This window comes from Embiotoca jacksoni, unplaced genomic scaffold, assembly GCF_022577435.1.
Source record: "Embiotoca jacksoni isolate LCO1_2020_lvr unplaced genomic scaffold, fEmbJac1.0.p SCAF_2, whole genome shotgun sequence".
In the NCBI taxonomy this organism is placed as follows: Eukaryota; Metazoa; Chordata; class Actinopteri; family Embiotocidae; genus Embiotoca; species Embiotoca jacksoni.
In genome coordinates, this window is record NW_027185340.1 from 17099920 (window position 1) to 17116455 (window position 16536).

The following is a 16536-nucleotide window of genomic DNA, read 5'->3' on the forward strand; positions in this document are numbered from 1 at the left end:
CAAATTCACTGTGCACAACCCCGCAAATGACAAAGAAAACTGATCCGGTTGCTCAGTGCTTTATTGCCGTGGATTTCTGATGAATTTCAAGGATCTTCATTGCCGACAAACCAAAGTTGGATCCAAATTTTTATGTGGGCTCTCTGTTCAAGTTTCAGGTCCATGGTGAATTGCAAATATGTCCCACTTGTTAGAAAAACATGTGTAACACAGGTGCTGATGTTGATCAAGCAATACCTACACAAGTGATTGCTTACCCGTGCTCCACGCACATTACTGTGCTGCAATCTGTTCACGTGTGAAAAGAAACAGTTTCACATCTTTTTGTTCACCCCTGTACCATGATGTTTTATCATGATGTTCGCCATGTCTTTCCCAATGATGAGTGACATTCTAATTAAGGCATTTATATATCAGTCTGTTTGTGTCACATTTTACTGCATGTCATAAATGAGGTTTTATTTGCTGACAATTTTATTTTTTTTGCAATTTCCTCGTGTGTGATGATGACCTATTACTAGTGAGACATTGACTTGGGCTGTTTGTCAGTTAGATTCTAAATTTGACTTTCTTTTTGTAATCATTACATGCAAAATATGCATTTGATTTGCACATTGACTGAAAATATGAACTTGGATATACAGTATCAGCATATTAAATGTCTCCTAAATTAAATCTTTTCACACTCCCTAACTATCTTCAGTAATGCACTCAGGACATATCCGCTGCAGCTGCCACTTATTGGCAAGGTTACAAACAATAGACCATTTCAATTGCTTGGGTATCCATGTGATGGAAGATAGATGACAACTCCCAGGCACTTTCTCACATTGCTGCTACTCAGAGGCATGTGTTTCACATGAATGATCATGGTCCCTTGTTACATCGAGTCTAACACAAATAGGTGATTCTGTTCCTCCCAGTGCTAGATTCCATTACAAGAAATACACTTATAAAATCATTACACTTGAAGGTTAACAACAAATGTGGTCTATCAAAACCCCTGAATGGGACTTTCATTTAACTGCTCAAGTGACTCTGCACATTTGGCACATGGTGGGTTCATTGAACTGACAACACTATGTATTTCATATGTATACTTCAATACATTACATCATCTCATCGAATTCTGAATCATAGACATAAAGACATAATGATACACCGAGGCCCAGTACATAAAGTCTAAAGTATCTTCTAATGCTATTTACCTTAGGTGGGCACCTTTGTAGCCACTGGGTGTGCATTTTCATTTGTTTGTGAGAGAAGAAAACATTGTTGGTTTGTGAAAACCAGCTAAAAGAAGTGAGTTTTTTATATTAGCTTGAAAAATTACCAGATGGCTCTTGGGACGAAACACATAACATTCTTGTTTCTATAATGCACCCTTTTTGGACATTTTGACTCACTACAATAAAAATGGTAACAAATGAAGCTATTTCTGCATCTCATAATTGACATGCACTCCTATACTGACCTTTAGCTGCACATTAAAAATCTAACTCTAAACTGCTTTTTTAGAATTATTTTTTAGTCTGTTTTAGAGCAAATTACCGTGGTGGATCTGACAAACTATATTTATATAGACGTGACTTGAATCACTAGTACTGGCACTGTCAAGAACTCAACTTACTTACTTAAAAGTTAATGAGGTGAAATTCTTGCGTTTTGGGAAAACCTATTGTAGCTGACTATTCCTATGTCTGTTGCTTTGTACGGTTCCACCATCACCAACATCACCAACATCCAGGGAAACTTGGAGAGAAACTTGACAGTCAGAGGTTTTAATGACCATCATAGTTGACAAGTGACAACGTCCTTCCCTGTACCCCCACAGGAGAGTAAGATCTAGTCTCAATCCCTTGTATCCATTTTTATGTGTAATGTAATAGATAGATAGATAGATAGATAGATAGATATATAGATAGATAGATAGATAGATAGATAGATAGCTGCCTCTTAAAATGGTTATTATTCTCTTTTTGTTCTTATCTACAGTAATTTGGATTGAAAAGGATGGTTTTCAATCTCCTCAACATGTTACAGCTGAATTCATTTACATTTTTCTGACCTAGTTACAGCATGGTACAGTAACTTCCTTTCAAGAAGCTTTGAGTTGCAACTTTTGTTAACTGGTCTTTTTCATAACACACAATCGGCAAAAGTGAATTCCTTGTATCCTGCAGTGGGGAGATACAACCCATTTAATTCCTTGTAATACTTCAAAATTCTTCGTTCAATTTGTTAATACCCAAAATGCAGTTCTGACTGACATTTATACAATCAGGTTATTCTTTTTTTTTTTTTTTTTTTAAGTTAATACTGACTTTCTGTTTTCTGACAAGTAGCCTGCCAAGAGATTTTTGTTTTGTTTTGTTTTGTTTTTGCTGCATCCAGCCATATTTCAAAATTAATTTCCTTTAACAGGTATTGTGCATTGTACTGTCAACAACCCTCAGACTAACTCCTAGCCTAATGGAAAGTCAAATATTAAGACAGATATTCCAGTTAAACTGCATATTTGTCAGATGTGATTCCCAACTCTCCATGACACAATATCTACCAGAATCATTTATCTGCTGCTCGCATAAGAATATACTGTAAACAAACCTTGCCAATCCCACCACTTCTAACTGGCATGTTAAAGTTTAACCAGACGGAAGCAAAGCCGAGGAGGCAAGTCAATTCGCAATGAGAAGCACATTTTATTTGGATTGCACAATGCTGTTAGAGTCACTAACCCTGATCATCGTTGTTGACAAGTGACAATGTCCCTCCCTGTACCCCCACAGGAGAGGAAGATCTAGCCTCAATCCCTTGTTTCTATTTTTATGTGTAATGTAATAGATAGACAGATAGACAGATAGATAGATAGATAGATAGATAGATAGATAGATAGATAGATAGATAGATAGCTGCCTCTTAAAATGGTTATTATTCTCTTTTTGTTCTTATCTACAGTCATTTGGATTCAAAGGGATGGTTTGCAATTTCCTCAACATGTTACAGCTGAATTAATTTAAATTTTTCTGACCTAGTTACAGCGTGGTACAGTAATTTACTTTCAAGAAGCTTTGAGTTACAGCTTTTGTTAACTGGTCTTTTTCATAATACACTGTCAGCAAAAGTGAATTCCTTGTATCCTGCAGTGGGGAGATACAACCCATTCAATTCCTTGTAACACTTCAAAATTCTTCGTTCAATTTGTTAATACCTAACACGTAGTTATGACTGACATTTATACAATCAGGTTATTCTTTTTTTTAAAGTTAATACTGACTTTCTGTTTTCTGACAAGTAACCTGTGTTTAGAATAATGATTCAGAAACTGTGGCACCACTCATGTCATGCTAGGCTCCAATTGGTGGTACGCAACTATGGCCAAACAAGTGCACTCTTATCGGCCCATGTCCAAAAAACATTGTCATTTAATATCATTAAGTCAGAGTCAACAGTTATTACATATATACATTATATTAAAATGATGTCAGAATAGCCAGGTAGGGTGACTTCACATCACGTCCAATCTAGCATAAAGCTAATGTTAGATTCACATAGTTGGGTTTGGACTCTGCAGTTGTGGATCTTAGCTAGCAGAGTGGAATTCTTTTTAATGAAAAGAGCCCAAAAAAAACAACCTGTGAAGTGACAATTGTGAATCTGACAGGTCAGATGTACCTTTTAAAAATAGTTTTTTTTTTTATACACATATCCCTGCCGATTGTGAATGTTTTTTATGAAGACTTAATTATCAAATGTATTCCTAAATATTGAAACAGCGTTTGTTTTTTTTTGTTTTTTTTTCTATAGCTATTTAGTCTCCCTGAGGCAACTGCATGGTTATCCTTGAATTTTATTGTAATAATAAATAAATAATAATAAAAAAAAAGCTGGGGTTAGCTGTGGGAAGTGGTACTTGGATAATTTGGTTTGGTACACATTGGTACATGGTTTGACAAGTTTGGGAACCTTTGGTCTTGGGTAAATGGAGGTAAAACAAAACTTCCCTTTGTGCTTGTATTTTTGACTACAGGTGGTGATAATGATATTCTATATGAATATGTTGACACCAAGTTGTGCACAGCAAAGAGTGGGTAGTGACAACTCTATACCTCTCTATGAACACAAGCAGCGGTGGCACCACTGGCAGCAAGTGATAGCTCAATGCTCAGGTGAGTAGTGAGGCAGCAAGGCATGGCAGCAAAACGGAGAGCAGCTGACCTGAGTTCATTGCCATAATCAAAAAGGGTATGTTAGATATATATATACTGAAGTGAGAGGATTATACCATGTGACTGCAGCAGTGGGCTTGCACTGATTGCCTAACATAGCCTGCAGGCATTTGCTTGATTTATTTATTCAGCCCCTGTGATTCCCAACAGTACCTGGCACCCTCTAACATTTTCCTATACAGTCTCCCCACCGCTGGCTCTGCATTGCAGCCTCATCAGCTCTACTACAGTGTTAATTGGTGAGCGCTTTGCAGAAACCCTGCTCAAACAATCCGCCTTTCAAGATACGCCAAACGGGAATTAACAAACAATAGCCCCATGATTGAGAAAAGAGCGCACACATCAGTCTTATCTGGTTCTAACAACAATCAAAATGGATAAGAGATTAATTGACACATTGTAATGTGTCGATTAATCTCTTATCCATCTTATACAGGCAATGCTATAGTTTCACGCCATAACCATTTGCACACAATCAAAGCAATTACAAGGGCCAGTTGAAGATAAACATGCTGGTCTACTTTGATTATAGGAGCAAAGACAAGTTATTGAACCCTAAATCAATCATTTAAATGACACACATTTTCCAGATTGAAGGTACAGTATGATATCAAGCAGCACCTTAGGGGTCTGGCAGACAAATATATCTATCAATTTAATACATTGCTTGTAGCTTCTTCTAATAGCATTTTCAAATATATCATGTTCATAATGCTCAGATATAACAGTGCCACCTCATACCTCCTGTAATTTAGTGCCTTAAGCAAATCCCCCGACATCCCTGGCACCGACACACCTGTTCTCATTGACATGCTTGACTTTATATCTTTTTTTTTTAATCATTCTGTATATAACTGTCTTAATTTGAATATTTCTTAGTGCTAATTCCCAGGCTTGGCTTTCTAATACTTGCTTTTAAATCATTTTTGCATACCCTCCATAAATTTTGTGATTTTCTCTTATCTTTCATGGATGATTTTCTTCTTCTGAAACAGAGCTGGATTCTGCATACTCGCTGTTTGTGAACTGCTACCCACCGGTTTCCCTCAGCAAACATAATTGCATCCCCCTGGAAGTTTACTCAACTGCAGTTTGCCTACATCAAATCTTTTGATGACTCTGTAAACTCTCCACATTCAGTTGAACTCTATCTCAACTCTGCTTCATGGTGGAACAATAACCGGACACTTCCATTTAGTTTCTTTTTTATCCTACTGAAGACGCTGTAGTTTGTCCTAATTCCTCCTCAAGATAAAGTCAGTCCTACTCATGCACTTCTTTATAGCTTGCAGTCACTCAAGTAGAAGTACAAGCCAAATAGGCAGATCTAGCACTGTGCTCTCCCAATCTTTAATCTCAATGTGGCCTGTAGATGCCTCTGGCAGACCTCTGCTCTCCAAAGAGATTCTGAATCAGCACTCATACGTTTGATGACACAAGTAATACAGAACTCACTCCAGGCAAAGCGTGTTTATGATGACTGCTATGGTGCAGGAAATGTTCTTTTAACTTTAAGCCTGTGAATTTTATGATGCAATGTTACTTCCCAATGACCTTGCAGCACATTATTGAATTTATGTTCTCATTTCACTTGCCAACCTAATGTTGTCATGCAGTGAACAATGTCTGTTTGTAGGTGAGCCTATTGCACAGACAATTTCAACCTTAAACAGTCAAGTGAAGTATTAACATTTCAGGCCCAGCTCGGCATGAAACATTGCACAGATCAACTTAAGGACTTGTCACAGGCATTGTCAGAAAGGCTGCACATACAAATAGAAATTAATCTTACAGAGTACTCAAACCTAAGGTTACCCTTTGTTTTTGTTCTTTTCTTTTTTCATCCAAAGTGTCTTGTTGATGCTTTTGTCTAACCAGAGTTTGAATTAATTCTGATTCACAATCCATCTTTACAAATACTTTTTGGCACCGAAATATATAATTATGCATTTAATTCCTGAAAAAAAGCATTATATCTATGGGAACGTATTAGAATGCTAATGTTAGCATTTATCGTAAGCTCACACTAGGCTTTAGTACAGCCTCACAAAACTGCTAGCATGGCTGTAGACCAGGGATGTCAGCCAAAGTAAAACACAGAGTTGAAATATGTTAAACTACATATATTTGGTAGATTATACAATAGGCTATTGCCAGCCCAGGAAGCCTGGGTCCTTGTTTCAAAAGAGGAAAAGATGCTAAAAAATGATGTTCTGCAATCAAAAAGCCTGAAAAGATGGCAGTTAAACTGAAGTACAGACAGCCATTGCTTTACAGATGTTCCACTGTCTTGTCTTCCTTTGGTTTAAATTGGCACTGCCTGCATTAATGCACCCTCTGTTGGAATCAAGTTAAATAGCAGTAGGCTACAGACTCATTGTAGTCATTCATGTCAAGATCCATTAACATAACGTTGCCTTTTGATTGATATTTTGGGGCTCTTGGTTTTCTTTGGGGATGTTGCCAGCCGTGTTGAGATGGTCCAGGTGCCTGTTCCAGCCCTTGGGCTGTATTTTTCCCACTAGTGCAGTACATTCTTATATTACGTTGTATTATCCTTCAGAGGAGCAGTGTTTAGGGTTTAGGGGCATCTAGTGGTGAGGTTGCAGATTGTACCCAGTTGAACACCCTTCGCCTTCTAAACATGTAAGAAAATCCATTGTGACCACAAAAGTCGCAAAAGTCCCTCTCTAGAACCAGTGTTTCGTTTGTCCCTTCTGAGCTACTGTAGAAACATACCGCAATCTTTGGAAGGGCCCTGCTTCATGGAGATAATAAGGGATCATTCTAAAGCAATGAAAACCCAACGATTTTGAGTTTTCAGTGATTATACACGAATAAAAACATAATTAGCATTATTGTATTACATTTACGCCATGAGATCCCTCTAAATCTTACACACTAAACCTTTAAACGAATAAGGCTGTATGTGCTGCAACATTCAAAACTAAACTAAACTATAAAATAGCACCCTCTTTTAAAAACCCTGTAGCATATTAAACCACTATAATACTTGTGTATAATTACTAACATTTTGTTCAGTTATTTTTGACAATTTTCCAAAATGTAAATGCAAACAGAGAATTTTTTTTTGTTTGTTTGTTTGTTTTGTTTTTGCTGCATTTAGCCATATTTCAAAATTAATTTCCTTTAACAGGTATTGTGCTGTCAATAACCCTCAGACTAAATCCTAGCCTAATGGAAAGTCAAATATTAAGATAGATATTCCAGTTAAACTGCATATTTGTCAGATGTGATTCCCAACTCTCCATGATACAATATCTACCAGAATCATTTATCTGCTGCTTGCATAAGAATATACTGTAAACAAACCTTGCCAATCCCACCACTTCTAACTGGCATGTTAAAGTTTAACCAGATGGAAGCAAAGCCTAGGAGGCAAGTCAATTCGCAATGGGAAGCTAATTTTATTTGGATTGCACAATGCTGTTAGAGTCACTAACCCTGACTGAAATCAAAAGAAAAACAAAGGGAGGATATCTCTCCCTAAAAATGTTTTTTCACTTCATCACGCAAATAAAATTTCAATTTCCAAAAGCTAACACAAACCCTTCAGTAAAGTCAATAACCTGGGTCTGCCTGTTTTACATAACTAATCGAGCAGTGTTGAAGGGAGTCATTGGATGCTAAAACCTCATTATCCTGCCTGACGACCTTGGCACATGTGCTGAATGGGAAAGTAATGGCTCTTAAACACTGCCAGCACTGCAAGACAGCCCTTTTTAGATGTGGTTCAGAGACTGTCAAAAATCCATGCTGTATCCCTGGAACTGTGCTTGTCTTTCATCTGAGAGGAGGGAAAGTCAGTAGTGACAATTTTAAATGGAAAACTATCAGAATGTGTGCCATTGCAGGCTGGTAGGTAGAGGTCTCCCTCACAGAATAAGGAACCCTGTTGCACTTCAGCAAAAGTTGGCAAACCTTTTCTTCAACATTTTAAATCTCCAGTTTTCTCCGATTTTAAATTCGGGGGCAAAAACGCATGCTACTACTTTTGTACACTCTCAAAAGGAATTATCAATAAATTAATAGGTTTAATCAATAACACATGTAAAGAATCATTAAAATGGATCCAGCATATTCAATGCAGAAAGGCCTTAAAGTACAATACCACTGAGGGCCACTAGGGGCTGGTTAAAAAAAAAAAACAACAACTCTGGGTTCAATAGGCTCCCTTTTTCTTTCCACTAGGTTCTCTCATGAAATACAAAGTCAATAACTTTTTTTCCACAAGTTGTTACGGTGTCATAAGCCAAATTCACTCCTTTTGATTAGCATTTTGGTGGCCCTTCTATAAATCAGTCAATAATGAATTAGATAATAGCCCTCAAAGAGAGGTATGTTTGGGGATTTGTGTGGTTTGATTGATATGCCAACGGACAGTCAGGTTGCCGTTATATGTGGGCAGGCATAGTGTCCTCGGGTTTCCAGTCAGTTTGAGTTAGATCCACCCCTCACTCCTTCCCAATTCATCCGAATATAGTCACTTCAAGCTTAAAAAAAAAGAAAATGGTGCCAGGCAAAATGCCACAATGGAGGCTTGAAAATGGAAGTTCAAAAAAACAATGGTTAACATAATGGTGGGTTGCCACTAGCAAATTTCTCAGCTGTGGCCACCATCACTGTCAGAGGGATTCATCCTCTTGAGACCATGGATATCTGTTCTAAACTGCTGTTGAATAGTTAAGCTAATTCTGTTGGGATCAAAGTGGTGGACTGACTGACTGAAATAGCCATTCATAGAGGCATATAAATCTACATATAATCAAAAGCTACAAAGCTAACCTTGAAAAGGAACCAAAAATCTGTTTTCACACAACCAAAGCAAACAGTCTGGCTACGTTACACAAGCTGAGCTAAAAAAGCTGCTGTGGAATGTTTCCCAATCTTTGAGATTTGAGAAGTATAAAAAAATAAAGTTATGAAAGTTGATAATATAGAAATTAGTTTTCTCCTTGGCACACAATGTAACAATCCAAATACATGTATTTTACAAATGTAGTCTATGAGCTTGTAAATCTTTTCTTGTTCACTGATTTGTTATAAGAAATAATACCAGAGATGTAGACTGTGCATAAATGTAATGGATGTTTTCAATGCAAAAATAATATGTATATATTTGACAGGTAATACAGTATGTGAGCTTTGTATATTGGATTTGCATTTCGTGTATTGATTGAATATCATATTTGACTCGTCGCACAGTTGAATCTATCTAGATCCAAATGCTGATCATCTTTGCTTTGAATGACGCCTTAGGGACCTAACATGACTTGAGCAAAATGAGGATTGATCCTTGGGCAGACATGAAACCTGGGCTAAAAAGGTCCAGGTTGAAAGCAGTGCCGGGTGAAGAGCTTGGCAGCTGTGCACTCCATCAGTGCCAGCTTTCAATGCAAAGGGACATGGATTTGGCATGCTTCATAGAATTTTGGAGAGGGAGCCAGAGACCAGTGGGCGACGGAGGTTTATTTTTTTTTATTCTGTCAGATGACTGAGGATAGACCATTTTACCATGCAGAAACAGGTTTCAAATGGATATTTTATTTGTATTTGACATTATATTCACACACATTCTTCATATCTATATGAGCAATATTTAATTAATTTGTCTTTTATTTTGACGCTAAAAGTTGCTGCAAAAATAAACTTTTCTTCTGACTTCATATCAAACTATACAGTTATTTAACAAACTAATTACACTCCTAATTGTGCTCATGAGGTATTATGAAAATTATTAAATTCAAGATAGATTCAAATATGAATGTTTCAATTGAGGTACACTATATCACATTTTTTACAACTTGCCTCTTTTAGTATTCATAAATGGTATTAATAAATGATGTTATTATTATAAATTATTATTATCACTATGTTATTTTTAATTTTAAGAGATTTAGTACATAATATTGGCGTTTTTCTGAAGGGGAGAGTAAAATGAAAACACGTCTTTGATCATGCAAAAATTAACGGAGAAAAAACATGAAGTGTAGACCCTTCTCCCACTAGCTTTGGCTAATAAGAAAGTTTATCTGAAAGTCAAACATATTTCTATTCTGTTTTTAAAGCAACATTATGCAACTTTCGCTGAGCAATAGCAACAGTGGCCTCTGTGGCCATGAGTGGTAATTACACAAAATCATAATTTCAATACAAACCAGCACTTATGCTTCTCACTAACAAAGTACTGCTCGTCAGCTTATCAGTTTCACATGTTGGCTCACCGTCATACTGTCATTGGACACTCATAAAATAGAACTACTGTTAACTAATGTCAGGTAATTTCAGCCTGGCTTATTTTGGATGTATGAGTCATGCTGACTTTGCAAACTCCACCTCTATTGTAAAAAATCTGGGAAATGACTGTTTCCAAAACCTTTTTACATTAATCATTTGAAATGTTTGATTTCAAGTCTGACCAAGAGTAGCTGATTTTAATTCCTTGTCTGTGTTTAAATAAATATGGTTGACCATCAAACTGAAATATTTACAATTGTCTTTATAATGGTCCACAGGGTAATCCACCATTGCATTTAGCTGTTGAGTTTCTTCAGAAGACATTATTACTACAGTGGGAACAAACCGATTTGCTGTGAAAAGGCTTCACATTTAGGTTCCAGGATTGTTGTAATGAGAGATCTGACTCACTACCATCGCTGACTGGGACACCTAATGAAACTCATCAATTTTTTTTTCCAATGACAAGAGAACACAAAAAAAAAGTAGGTAATTTTTTTTTTTTTTTTTTTTTTTTAAAGGCAGATTGTCCCACCCTCATATGTGCAACAAGGCAAACAGGAGGGTCAGTGATCTGTAATAAAGCACAACCAGTTCACACCCACATATCCTAGACAAGTTTGGTTAATGTACTGTATACTTGTTGCTGTATGACACACATGCGTGCTACAAGGTCAAACACACAACCAAGCAGACTTGCAGTCAGCAGATATTCCATGTTGTGTGTAAACACAGTGCCACTTCCTGCAAGCCTGATATTCAAACTCCAGGGATTTGGGTATTCTACCCTGCCTGGCTCCCCATTGCACTGCTGGCACAGTGATTCAGTGTGAGCTTGCATCTCTGGAGACTCCAAGTGTGCAGACTGCTGGGCTACAGAGAAACACAACCGCTTTACACAATGTTGATGGCCTTTTTGTTTATTTTTTTGTGGCAGGAACATTGGGGCTTTAGATTGTGAAAAGACAACAAAGAAAGATGAATATGAATTTATCTTAATCATACATATTCTCTTGCTGTGGAACATGTGCAAATGGCTCATCGCGGAGTGTCTCAGTTTATTCATGATAACTCCTTTTCAAGGCCTGGATCCCTGGCAGGAGAAACAGCATGGCCTTGTGCCTATGCTTTTGACTCTCATTTATGCCAGGGCAGATAGCAGTGAACCAGCAGGATGTGCACTGCATCATTCAATTGCCAGCTTCTGCACGGATGTTTCCTTTTGACTGGACTGACACGGATGCTACCTCTGGACCTCAGCGTGCAGCAAAACAGAGAGATACTTTTTTCAATATTTAATCATAAAGTAATTTATTTTATGGTGCAAAGTGCTATCCCACTGCCACAGATTATGCTTTCACTGCACTATAAGTAACAAGCTTCCTAACCATCATGGAAACTATCATCTCATAGCAAAATGATTAGAAATACTACCTAAAACTAGAAAAATGATGGAAAAAAAAATATTCCCTTAAGGAAATTATAGTGATAAGAGGTTTAAAAAAAAAAAAAAAAAAAAAAAAAAAAAAAGGCATGCAATATACCAGGCTATCACCTAGAAGATAATGACTGGGAACCTCATCAGTTCTGCCACATCCATATCTCCCCTGCCAGACGGCGAGATAACTATATTTTTTTAACGAATGCCATGTATTTCGCTCTAAATCCTCCTTTACGGTTTTCAGTTTTCTTCCCCGCTACGGCCAAATTGAATTCTTACACTGGAGATATGGCCAGGGTGACTCTAGAAAACTGTCCAAAGTGCAAATAGCCTCCACCATCACTTTTCACCAGCTTTGTAATAGCTCCTTCAGTGTGGTAAGAAGGGACACAGGACAAAGCAAAATGAAAAATACAATGCTGGAAATATTCACCATCAAAGGTTGGCTCATGCAAAATTTTACAAAATAATGTAAAGGTAGACACTCAATAGTTGAACTCCCTGCTATGAAACTTTTCAAAAGTGAGATTTCTTTTCAGACTTTGTTCTCAAATTATTAGATGTGCCTCCAGTTTCTCACTTGAAAGAGAATCCAAACACATATTCCTCAACTTTGTGCATTTCATCTTAAAGTACTGCCCTCATACAGGACTGCCTTTTAGCACTAAAAGATAGATTGTCACCTGAGAGTCTGAAAGTACAGCACAATAAAAGAACACCCTGTTGAAGGTATTCTAAGAAAAGGAAAATAAAAAAGCTTGAAGAAGTCAAAGGAAGAAATTGCAGTGATCAAAGGCACACTGGCGAGACATATTGGAAGGGTTGTCTGGACTATGGATGCTTTTATAGCTATGTTCACCTTCTGCGCTCTTTCCACAGGCTGAATCTCTTTGTTGCTGTGCACTCGAGTTCATCCATGTAGAGCTGAATGTGTCCGCGAGTGACCGTCGTCACCCCTGTTTGTGCTGCTTTTAGTGCCTCAAACTCCCCGTCAGCTCGGCTGAGCCAGGAGCTCACACGGAATCACAAACTAATTGCTTTATCTGAGCCTTTTGTCTAAAGGGTCAGAAATTGAGTTTGCTCGTAAGGGCGAGGGAGGGAATTATAAATCGAAAGGGATAGGGGAAGAAAAATTCAATTTGTGCACAAGCCTTGTCAGAACCGCTTACTTGCGTGGCTGTTAGGTGTCCAGATTAGAGGGGCCAAAGAAAGGGAGATAACAGCATTACAGCAAGAACAAACACACTCTTGTCTAAAGGGCCAGGCGAGGAGGCTAATCTAATACCTGACACACATGCCCGAACAGCACAGAGTAGCTTCTGTCAGAAACTGATGTTAACACCAGTCACTTCGCCCCGTCACAAAGTCACTGACAGCAAATTTGCAAGTCTGTACACAAGCCAACAAAATCAGGACATCATGACAAACAAACAACTACTTGCGTTAAGCTGGCAGTTCCTCCTGAACACACGTGTCTGACTCCAAAAAAAACATCAAAATGTGCTAAAATACTATCAGTGACTTGAAAGCTGGAATTTTCTGTTTACAGTATGCATAACAAGGGACTGGGAGGCCGGGCAACAAGTAATGGATAGTGCAACCTGTCTCACAGTTTGTAGTCATTTTTCACCTTCTAGCCAAAAAACATCAGACAAGTACTGGATCATTAAAATACCCCACAGATTGTTCATTGGATGATGAAACAGCATAGCCACACCATATTCCTGCCCGACTCTGGCTCAGAGAGCAGTGATGTGCTGCTCATTGGATCTGTGGCTCAATACTCCACAAACGGAGACCACAAGGACTCTTTTGGATTGTAACAAAGTTTAAGGTTTGCATTATTTAAATGTTGATTTCACTGATGGAATTCAATTTGCATATGTAAAATAATTCTTTCTGCAGTTATAATTACAAAGTAGCTCTCAGAGGAAAGAAAGTAAAGACTTTCGGTGACCAAGAAGTTGCAGTGCATTGTTGGTAACGTGGCTACCAGGTTTTGTGAAAGAATAATAATAATATATGGGATATAAAAGATGATTTTTGGTTCTGCTAAATTGATTTTGAAACCTTTTCAAAAAATGATCTATTGTGCAAGAGTAAACAGTGGAACATTGTTTTAAATATGAAGCTGCAGCAAGCAGCCTGTTAGCTTAGCCTAACATAAAAACTGAAAAAAGGTTGAAAGCCTGGCTTTGCTTAGCAGTGACAAAATCCTCTCACCAACGCTTACTTATGCTAGCTTAATCCGTCCAAAAATATTAAGTTGTGGTTTTATCCTACATATTTCTTGGTCGGGTGCAATCACAAAAAGAATCAAGGAAGTACAGACTAAACAAACGAGTTCATTTATTGCTTTGTAAATTTTAGAAAAAGGTCATTAATTAGTGTGCTTGCATGCCCTGCTTGTAAGTTCCACTGTCCTCATCATTCCCTGCAGACTACTTCAATAAATCGGGTATCGTAGCATACTTTGTGTCGTCAGCAAGCAAAGCCTGCCCTTTATTTATTTACATTTTTTTGGTGCACCTCCACTATGCCATCGGCCGTGGGTTTATTCTTTCAAACCATCTTTTGGCAACAAGTGCTAAAAAAATGTAAAAGAGTGCTTGATACTTCCTGCTATGATGGCAACTACAGGCTGCTATCATGGATTCATCAAGCTGAGTTGTTACAGCTATGATGGCCTATTGAATATCCGTACACAGGAAACTTCACCACACTGATCCCACATCTAGATAATGCTATTAGCTGCATTGCTACCCTCACAGTTATAAAATGATTTGTTCTGTATCCAAAAAGACAAGACAAATATTCCGTACTCTTAATTATCATAACATCTACAATTTATTCTCTCATTACCTTTCAGTTTTGGGGAGTTTTGTTATAGTTCTGTCGTTCAGTAATTGTGGCAGTTATGAACATGTCATTGTTGTTTTTGTCACTGCCTGTATGTCCTTTTAAAAGAAGTTCATTCTGAAGATACATTTTACTGGTAAATTTACATAAGAGCCTCAGTAAAAGCATTTCTTTGATTACTTGATTGCAATGTTTTCCTGTTTATTAGGTGCCTCCCTTTTGGTTAATGTGCTGTGTTTATTCCATTTTTAATAGTAAAGATTATTTGTTTGTCCAAAGTGGTGGAAAAAAAAGGTTATTTTAAATGTTGCATAGAGAAATCTTGTGTGCCCATTTATCCTATCATTAGTAACCTAAAAATAGCTTTTCTCTCTGCCGGAATTAATATTTAAAATCTGAGTTACTGAGGATAATACTGATATGCTCATGTCATAAATAATACAGTATTTTATTTCACCAGCATTCCATATGACACATATTAGTTTTGCGTGCATCCTTTTCAATGATAGATTGTTTTTTTTCCAAATGTTTGCCAAAAAAGGATAAAACAAGGCAAGTCTCATGGCTAAAATGACAACAATGACAGGGATGCCTTTAGATAAAAAAAAAAAAAATAATGGACAAATATCAGCATCAAGTGGAGCAACTGTTACTGCATGAAAAAGTTTGGATTAGCAGAAGAAGGGTTATGTTTGAAAGAAATTAAGAAGGAAACTATTTCAAGATGTCCCAGAGATATGCAGATATATATTCCTGGTGATGACTTTTAAGGTTGTACATTTTATGGCCGTAAGAAACGCATTCATTTAAAACTTAAAGATACTCATATTCCTTTTCCAGCATGTATTTATTCATGTAGGTATGAACCCCTTAATGGTTAAAAGTAAATTGACACCTTAAACTAAGACCTCCAAGTGCATTTGGTCAGTTTTTTTTCCATTGTTGGTTTCTATAAGGATAAAACTGCAGAACACAATGACACAATACCTACATTATTTTACAATAGTGTACACCCACTTTTGTGACACCCATTTACCATTTTGCAGAAAAACCAAATTGACAAATAAATGATTTTCCTAATTTTGTGTGAAAGAACTTGACCGGCTTACACAGAGTCCTCACCATAACTGCATCAAACACCTTTGAGATCAACAGAAATGCTGACTGTGAGCCCAATAATGGGCAGAATCAGAGCCAATCCTTTCAGCCAGGTTCCAAAATCTTGTGAAAAGCTCTCCAAAAAGGAGGATAGCTGTTCAGCAAATATAGGATATTCAGATCTTTGGTTGCACATTAACTTTTAATCATATATTCTGTATACACTGTATGTATTTATACAATAAATATGAATTTAAGACAAACAGTGGTACAAATGTGTGGAGCTGAATTGGGAGAACATCAAACTTATTAGGTGGCTTTGTACATTTATTAGGAAGGTACTCAAACACCAGGATAAGAGCTTCTAAGCTCTGCCAGTGACGCCAAAGAGAGCTTTGATTGCAACTCGCAGGTAACTTTCCTTTGTTCGATTGGTAATATTTGTGTCCAACATCCCACTGAGGATTGTTCACACAACTTTTATTGCTTTTCAGATATGCACAGTGGCCATTCAGATTGTCGCTGTTTGACTTTTCTCTGCATATTTTTGATGCATTGTGTTGTTTTGCATTTCAGAGAGACCTTCCAGTCAAGTTAATTTTGCAGAACAGTATGCTTAAACTCCTGAAACTGAACTGAGAACCTCAAGCC